The sequence below is a fragment of the Psittacula echo genome (genome assembly GCF_963264785.1).
Source record: "Psittacula echo genome assembly, chromosome: 5".
In the NCBI taxonomy this organism is placed as follows: Eukaryota; Metazoa; Chordata; class Aves; order Psittaciformes; family Psittacidae; genus Psittacula; species Psittacula echo.
In genome coordinates this window covers 6,413,403-6,421,918 of record NC_137739.1, presented here as the reverse complement: position 1 = coordinate 6,421,918, position 8,516 = coordinate 6,413,403, and positions in this window count along the sequence as shown.

Sequence of the window (8,516 nt, the reverse complement as noted above, 5' to 3'; positions counted from 1 at the left end):
TGCCCCTGCCTTTATGTAAGGCGGAGGAGATGGCCATGGCCACGGAGGGGTTGGGTGGGTTGGTGAGGTTTTTAATTGTTATTATTTTATTTCCCCACACACACTTTTGCCTTTTGCCGAAGGGGAGGGGCAGAGCGGCGGTGGTTTGGGTTGTGTTGTGATTTTTCTTTTAACGTAGCTTCTTCGCTGCTGTGGCAGCGCAGCCTTCATTGCAAAGAACACACACACCTCCTCCTTAAGAAATAGAAAAGCACCCCACAAAAATAAATGGCAGGCGGTTGGGGGGGCAGCGGGCTCCCTCCGCCCTGCGGCACCCGGCTGCGGCATGCGCGGGAGCGGGGCTCCCCACCGCGGCCGCGGAGATGCGGCGCCCCGGGCGCCCCCCCAGTGCCGGCCAGCGGAGCACCGGAGCCGGGCGGGAGCAGCAGCTCGCTTCCCTCTTTCCTCCTCCCTCCCCGGAGAGCAAATGTCCCCTGTCCCCCCGCGCAGACCGGGACAAGGTGCCCGCTGCACCCTGACATCTCCCTGAACTCATTGTGATTTAAGTAACAGCCCTTTCTCATCTAAACAAAGCATCTTAATAGCAGATGCAAAGAATTCAGCTCATCTGAAAATCCAATAGCATTTAAGTGGATTAACTGCAATAACACAACTGAGGAGTGATACTATCCTTCATGGAAGACAATAGACTGTAAATGCACAGCCAGGGAGACTTATCCTTTCATCTCTGAATTTCCTTCAGCATTTCAAAAGCGAATGCTTTCTAGAAGCCCTGAAGGGGTTTGCACGCTACTGGCTTGGACATGCTTCTAGGAAACAACCTGTGCTTTAATGGGCACTTTGCAATTGCATAGAAGTTCCCACCAAAACAGAAGTGGCCTTTCAAGTACATTTAATTCTCTCTCATGATGTCATGTAGACTTACAGGGTGGTCTCCAGGACCACAAGAGGGGAAAAAAAAAAGGTGGGGGTTGAAAAGAGAGAAAAGGAAAAGCGATGTAAAAGATTTGGAAGCACTTTAAAAGGAGAATGCTGCTGCCTTTTTTTTTTTTTAAGACAGAAAGTGCTGAGCCAGTGTGGAGCCTTTCTCCAGTGCCTCCCGATACACAATAATGGTCCGAGTGCCACCCTGCAGCAGCCCCAGCTGCAGGCTGCACAGGCGAGCAGGAGGCAGGGCAGGGCAAGTCACCCTGATATTTGCCATCACTTTCTTCCGCGGGGGTTGGCATCGAAGGTGTAAAAAGGGATGAGTTCAGTTAGCAAAAAGAAGATCTCATCTGCGCTTATCATTTGCTGGGGTTAAAGAAACAATTCTTACGGTCTGTGTTGTCATAGTAATAACAAAAAAATAATTACCAAACAGTGAAATAGATTCTGACAGTACCGGCGCGTGGAGCATCTACTCCTCTCCTCCCTTCACTGCCTAGCGTGTCCCAGAGCAGAAGGGCTGGTATGCGTAGCGTTTTCAAGTGGTATTCCACTGTGAAAGCCGACAGAGAGATCACTCCTACTTTATCTATTGGTTAAAAAAAGAAAAAATCTCTGCAGTTTTGGTTTTTCTTACATTTCCCTCGTTTTCTGAGAGCCAAACTGCATCAGCATCTTTTTTAAATCTGTCATTGTGGACCTCAGATAAGCATCTTTCCTCTGGGTCAAGTTACACTTGGAGTAGCCTTTAACATGAGGCTGTTTATATGGATCATTGCAAATATTTGATAATAATGCAAAATATGTAAGGTCCCAGGAGAAACCAAAGACTAGGAAACATAAAATTCACACACATTGTGCAAACAACTTTATACTTGGGTCGTCTCTCTGCTTACAAAACACGTTTCCTCCTTGTCTATTGTTTGATCTAAAGAAGCATTTGTGCCATGTGAGTCCTTGCAGGCATGAAAAGATACATCTGTGTGAAAAACATCACGCAAAGTGCATCTTTACTTCAGCATGGCACCTTCCTACAGTCCACAAGCCTATTAAATTTATGGGAGTCAAATATGAAATAGCATCTTTTGTGTAATACCTATAAGCCACACATGTGGAAGGAGTGACAGGATGGTATCTATACGTGTAAAAGAAAATCAGTGCAAAGAACAGAGAACTAGAAAATTAGAGTCTGCACTTTATTTGAGAGCAGCAAGTAAGATATTGCTTGTCTCATTTAAAGCACGTACTGTTAGAGGTCCCTCAAATGTCTAGAATTATACCATGCCAGAGAGTTGAGAGGGAGGATTCCCAGGGTTTGCACAGCACTTGGCATGGGGGAAGGGATGCAGAAGCTCCTTGACACAAAATGAAACTACTTCAGTGACACCAGTGATTTCTGCAGGCGGTGACGCATGAGGCCAGGGTGCCCCAGATCAGGCTTCCAGCACTGGCAACAGAGCTCATTTAAATCTCTGCTGGCTCAGTTGTTAGAAACAGGTCAAGCCATGTAGCAGGACCAATTTGAGTTTCATGTTTGGAGAGGGATTTTTTACAAGGCTATGTAGGAATAGAACAAGGGGTAATGGTTTTAAACTGAAAGAAGGTAGATTTAGATTAGATATTAGGAAGAAGTTCTTTACTGTGAGGGTGCTGAGGCACTGGCACAGGTTGCCCAGAGAAGCTGTGGCTGCCCCATCCCTGGCAGTGTTCAAGGCCCGGTTGGACACAGGGGCTTGGAGCAACCTGGTCTAGTGGAAGGTGTTCCTGTTTGTGGCAGGGGTTGGAGCTGGATGAGCTTTAAGGTCCCTTCCAACCCAAAACATCATATGATTCTACGAATCAGAGAAGCATGCCAGGACTGCGGTGCATGAGAACAACCGAGTCACAGGAAGAGCACTGGGAGAAGCACGGTCCAGGAGTGGACAGCAAGGCAAGTGTTGTAGTGCTTGGGAAGGAGCTGGAGCCACCAAGGGCACAGGGCTGGTTTCAAATGGTACCTGCACCCATGCGACTACTTCAGAGGTCAGCCTGAAATGCTGACGCTTGCTTGGCCCCCCTGACAAGCCTTAAAGTTGCAAGAGGAATTACTTCATTGCAATCACATTCCTGCTGGGGGAGTCTTGGGAAACCCATCCAAGTGTTTGTCAGGCTTCTTTTTAATGGGGGTTTTGCCTCATTGATGAATATATTAAAATGAACAAACCAGAATTTGGGTAAGGGTTTCTCGGAGAAGGGTGGCCTGCTTTTATTGTAGTGGCCATTTGGGGCTGGCTAGATTGGTTCCATGTGTTCAGCGGGATACATCCTGCCACAGCAGCTGAAAAAGGACCTGGCTCCAGAAAGGAACCACAAGAAATACTGTTAGTGATTTGGACCCATACTATTCAGCATCAGTGCCACACAGTGTAATACGAAGGATAAAGGTCCAGAACATAAAACCCAAAAAGCTAGACAGGAAGCTCATCACTTTGGGTGGCTTCTCTCTGGTTTTGAACATTTCTTTGGCCTATAGATCCAGAAGGCCATGGTGGGGGAAGGTCATTCTCCCACTCTGCAGCTCGACTGTTGCCTGCCTACAGAAACTAGCACAGAGCTGCCGGCGACACAGGTGAAATACAGGCAGTGGATTGCAAATGCAGGAAGGGCCGATGGCAGGCAAAGCAACCCCTTTCCTGAAACCTCGCCCATAAAGAGCAATGAGGAAAGCTGCAAGAAGGACAAGCAAGACGGTTATTATTCCGGCTGGTACACCTGCAAACATTGTTTCCTCCTTTTCCAGCTCTTCCTTTTGGATCCTTGCACTGGCTCCATCCTTCTGGCTGAGCTTTGTTGTCTTTGAAACTTGTGTTGGTGCAGCTTTCCAGCTGCTTGCAGAGTTGATAATTTTCTTAAATAGTCATCAGATGCAAATCTGCTATGAAGTTTCAGCTAAGTGGAGTGCTCAGAAGGGGCTCAGAAAACTGTTATGATGTCCCTGGCCCTGAACACAGAGGATGCTTAAAGACACATTATTTCTGGAGATGCTTTGCCCTCCTATGAATGGGGTAGGGTCCCACTAGTGCTGACCCTCCCCCAAAACTGCCCCTTTGACTTCAGTGGGGGTTAGACCCAACTCTTCCTGGAGAAATGGTTCAGTTTCATAGAGTTAGTGGCAGTCATGTTGATGTGCTGCTCTCTTCCCGCAGCCCAGCTACTCGTCACCCAGGAGGTTAAGCAGCACAGCCGAAAGCAAGGGGCCGTTTGACCTTCCCTGCAGCAGGAGCCACTGCCGAGTGACACACAGTTCACCTTCAGGGCTGGAGTATGAACTGGCAGCCCTGCCAGCCTGGGTAGCAAGATACCATGTTTAGGCATTAAATGAGGGCACTTGCATACCAGCACAGGCCGCTATTTTAGTGGGTATATGAAGTTGCTCCCTGCTCTCCACCCCTATGGGACAACAGAGCTGCTGCGAGTGCAGGATATCCTCTGCCTGGTGGATAAAGCTATTAAAAATGGACTGTGTTCTGTCAGTAATACTTAGTTCATCCAGCTGAATAACTGTAAAAGTACCAGCCCAGCTTAAGATACACTGATACAGGTTGTAAATGCAAGCAGTGCGCTCAGGGCTCAGCCCCTGGGGTCCAGTGCAGGGTGTGCTCATGTCTCTTCAGCAGTGTGGGTGTAAAGCTCTTCTCCTCTGACTCAAATCAAAGCCAGTCACAGGGATTCTGTGGAGACCATCCAGGATGTAACTCAGCCGTGCTAAGTACCATAAAATTGTGATATTATTCTTCATTGTTCGTAGCTTGGAAGCCTGTAGAGGCCTAGCTTGGAGCAGTCCATTTTATTAAGCTCCATCCAAACACAGTGAGATAGTTGTTCTTCAGAAGAATTCGTATTCTCAAAGTGCAGGCCGCCCCGTTTGTGTTCTCGTATCCATGCAACCTCGTTGCTCCTACAACATTACACATTTGTCCTGTGAGATTCCCTCCCTTACAATAAAAACTCATGAGAATGATACACACATATTCAGCTCTGCACTCACCAGAGGCTGCAGGATCCAGCAGTACCTAAAGGACACAGGAGATGTGAAGGCTGCTGTAGTGGAATTGCTAATTTATATTGAAGTGCAGATGTTTGTAAAGGCTGTGAAGTTTCCTAATTGAATTTCTGATCTTTTTTGTCACAGAAATCCAGTCAATATAGGCAAAGGAGAAGAGCAAAGAGAAGGCTTGGTCTGCCTTTTTTTTCCTTGCTTTTGTTTTATATTAACTCCAGTGTCGAGTGGTACATCTTTTCTTTCTGGACATTTTTCTTTCCATTTTCTTACATCTAGGAATTCAGCAGCCTGATCTTCACATGGTCTTAGTGTTGCGCATCATTCAGAGGACAATGCATGAACTCCCCAGACCAGTGTAGTATCTATCCAGAGGGCTTCATGGAGCTCACACTATTGAAGTCAGAGAATCATAGAATCACAGAATGGTTTGAGATAGAATGGACCTTAAAGCTCATCCAATTCCAACCCCTTGACACAGGCAGGGACACCTTCCACTAGACCAGGTTGCTCCAAGCCCTGTCCAACCTGGCCTTGAACACTGCCAGGGATGGGGCAGCCACAGCTTCTCTGGGCACCCTCTGCCAGTGTCTTACCACCCTCACAGAGAAGAATTTCTTCCTAATGTCTAATCTAAACCTGTCCTCTACCAGTTTAAAAACATTCCCCAAAGTTAAGTTAAAGTCCCCCAGAGCTAATCCTCTCTGAATGCTTCCATCCTTTCGAGGCACGCCGTTACGTAGACACACTGATGGTGGTGGCCAGATCAGAGCAGGCAATCCATGTTGTGGCATCTGTCCCCCAGCGGAAGTTCCCAGGGAATTCAGTGCTTTCCAGCTTCTTATTCTCAATACATCTGACTTATGCATTTTCTTACTAAAAGCTGATAAAGATCCTCAATGACCACAAGGCACACCAGTAATCAGAAACGCAGAGAGAACGTAATGAAGCTACACAGTGAACCTGCCATGTGACTGCGGCCAAGTTGAAGATGAGAAGCTGGGAGCAACCGTTTCCAAAGCCCTCTTCTCTTGGCCACCCACCACCTAGGGGCAATTTTTGCACTGTTCTATTATGTTCCAGGTCCAACAGACCTCTTAAAAGCACCCAACGGACACATAATCTGTCTGTATCACATGTAGATGTCTTAGCTTGGTCTGTCACCTGCTTGCCACCATCACATGTTCACTAGAAGCATGTTTTTGCCCGTGATATGCTGCTGGGCTGGAAACGGCACACATCCCTGCATTTACACCAGAAGTGAACTTCTTGGATCTTGTAAAAGGTACAGTGCAGAACCATCTTCTCCATCCTATTGAATGTAGCATTTTTTTGCCTTTAAGCAGCGATTTGTGGTGCTGTACCCATCAGTTCGGATACAGAACTCTTTCTTTCTTGGAAATTAGTGTGAAATACAACGTTAAACCAGAGCACAGGCAATGGCCCTTTAAGCATTGTCTGTTTAACTGTAGCACGATCTCTCCTGCACTCGAGTGCTTTCCATAAACAGCAAGTCATCCTGGAAGGGGAGGCAGAGGATGATAAATAATCCTGTTATTCATGCGGCTGCGTTCTTTCATGAAACTGGGAAAAGGCAAAATAAAGTGGCGACTGCGAGACTGAGAATGAAACGCAAGGCAGTGGGTTGTGTTGCTGCAGTTATTTTGGGCTAGAAGAAAATCTGAGGTGAGCAGAAAAGGTTTAAAATGCCAAGAAGAAAGCCAAAAGGGCATAAAAGAGCAGCTTTCTCTTCATCCCTGCTTTGTGTCTCGGGTAACTTCTAGGGCTGACTGTAGCTCTGGCTGCCCACCGCCTGCTCCTGTGTTGTAGCTCTCTGCACTGGAGGCTTCCTCCTGTGCATATGCCTTGTGGAGAGGTGGGAAGTGGGAAACGCCGGAGCTCCAGTAAGGACAGCTGGGCAAGGAGAGAGGCAAAAGCAGGCAAACACTAGGAAAGAAAATCCACAGAGCAATGGGGAAGCAGAGAAGAAACCTGTTTGCTGAGCATCCTAGCAAATGAGCTCTAATTAGTTTCCCTGGGACACCTATGGTGTTGCCTCCGTCATGCTTTGTCCCTCTGCCAGAGGCGCCTCCCCAGCCTGTGGCAGAGGAATCGGTGCCTACACTGCAGCCACTCCAGCTCTCCATCTGCCCTCTCCATGCATCCCTCAGGCCTGGAGCTGGGACAGCTGAGGCCCAGGCATCCGTCCCATTCGGAACACTCTGCTTATGGGCAGCCTCCTGCAGAGAGCCTGAACAGACAGCTGTGGGTGACAGCTTAACCCACTGCAGCTGTCTGCTCTCTGCATGCAAGTCAAAGCCCTCCATCCCTGGGATGCTGCTGGAAGCAGCCTGGGCCCGGTACCTGCTCAGTCTTCGGTTTGTAAGAGAATCTTATGCTGGGAGAGTGCCTCAGCTCCTCTAAGACTTCAGTAAGGACACACATCCATTTCAGTGGTGTGGCATCAGGGATTAGGATAAGGCAGCCACTTTATTATAATCTTCCAAAAGTGCCTTTTCCCCATGTAACTTCATACAATTCCTTCAGGCTTATGAAAGCTTGAGCCATTGTAAACAAGGTAGCCTTAAAGCCTAGGTATTGTAGAGAGAAAATTCCTCTCCATGTCCTAGATATTTCAGATGGAAAAAAAAAAAAAAACAAACAAAAGGAAGGAAAAAGAAGAACATTTAAGAAGTCAGCTTCTCTGCTGGTGTAAATGGGACCAGCTCCATCTAACTTCAGTCCAGTGTCTCTGTTACACTGTTACTGCGTGACGCTCCGGTTAGGGCAAACGGGAATTACACATGTTGTGATGAGAAAGCAACAGATACCTCACTAAATACTGCACAATCACATGAGCCACATGTATCTTTCCTGAGACACGGTGCCAAACTAGCAGGTGGGTTTTACATCAGGCGTTATATTAACACACTCCTGCGTATGTCTGGCTGCATCTGCTGCCTTAATGATCCTTTGGTGCATAATGGCTGGGTTAGTTTGTGAAGTTAAATACCGTGGGCAACAGCCCAGCCACAGCGCATACAAACATTAAACTGCTTCTGTTTGTATCACAGGGTTTATTACTGCTGTTCCTTTGCTATGACTTTTTCCTTGATTCTTCCTCTCACTGCATTTTTCCCTTGTTCCTGCCCATCCTTTTCCCAGTTTGTGGTTTCCGTATGGAATGGGATCCCGGAGCAATGGGATGCCCCTCCAGCCAGTGCACGTCTGGAGTCTGGGGGCTGCTGACTGGGGATGCCACAGCCCTGGATGGGTTTAGTAGCTGCTGTGAAAGTGAAAAAGGCCAGATCAGGGACTGTTTGAGTGCCTGCCCTACTGAGCATCCATTCTGAATGCACACAACAAACGTAACTGATGGATCTATGTCCAAGTCCAAAGCCACTGGGGAAAATATGTATCCTTAGCAACAACCAGTGTGTAAAATCCTGCTGCTTTCACAGAAGTCAGTGGTAAAAGTCTTCGGGGGTTAGTCTTCTATTGCAGTTACCAATGACTTTAAAAATATTCTGTTGCAAAGCATGAAAGCCAT